The sequence below is a fragment of the Acanthaster planci genome, linkage group LG02 (genome assembly GCF_054643075.1).
Source record: "Acanthaster planci isolate LZ-2023a linkage group LG02, COTS_SCS, whole genome shotgun sequence".
Taxonomy (NCBI): Eukaryota; Metazoa; Echinodermata; class Asteroidea; order Valvatida; family Acanthasteridae; genus Acanthaster; species Acanthaster planci.
This window is the reverse complement of record NC_141778.1, coordinates 22094913-22095993: the sequence shown is the minus strand read 5'-3', so window position 1 is coordinate 22095993 and position 1081 is coordinate 22094913.

Here is a 1081-nt window from a genome sequence, read left to right as displayed (position 1 = left end):
ACTGGTGTGGAACATCCAGTACACACATGAGACAATGGAAGTTCCTGCATAAGTTGCGAACTGTGGAGCTGGTCCCTGTATTAATTATCCACTAAGTTCTAGTATGCCATGTGGGTCAACAGAGGTGATGTAACAACTGGTCAACAAAACACACTGTCAACATCAAGCCATGGGGGACTAAGCAAGCTATCTAGCTAGTGAGTAATTGTGTGCACAAGCCAGGAAGGATTATACATCATGTTGACACTACACCAGAGGCTAGTGTTCCATAATACCCTGGGTGTTTACCAACAAGCCTGGGCACATCACCCACAGCTTACTGACCAGAGGAAATTAAAAGATGCAGGACTTGCTGGAGACAATAGACCTGTCTGGTCTGCATTATGGTGTGAGGAATTCTTTCCATTCAAAGGGTGCAGTTTTAAGAGTTAACATAGACAACCGATTGATAAACTAAAATAACAATCACTGCAGTCTCCTTTTACAGCCTTAATGACCCACCATGACCAAAACATTAATCATGAACTAAATATTACCAGACTTCTGAGTTCTTTTCATGACTTGTTCACATGATTCGATGGGATATACATGTACACGTGAAAAGTGTTCAAGTTGGAGGACAAGTCTTCAATCTCAGCAGTGTACATGTACATCTCTCTCTCTCTATATATATATATTACCATGGTGTTATAAATAATACATGTACAAAGACAATTTTTTTTAAATATTCGTAGTGGCAGTGGGGGGGGCAGAGAATGAATGGCCCTGTGTTTGAAGGAGTGTATTTTTTACTACTTGGTTTTGCAATTAGAGATTGGTTTGGAGAGTCAAGGGGTGAAAAAGGCCAGTCCTGTTGCCCAGCATAAAGCCACAAGTGACCACTAAATGAAACAGTTTCAATAAAGGCCTGGTTATAAAGACTTGATCTCAGTTAGGCTGAGGGTGACCAGGAAGTGTTTTACTGCTTAGGGAGTCAAGGACCACTGACCTCTCTGCTTGGTCCCACTGCTCACAATCAGCATCTCAATTCTCATGGGAATGTCATTCTCAGTATTACATGTACAAGTAGCTCTGCCATTCT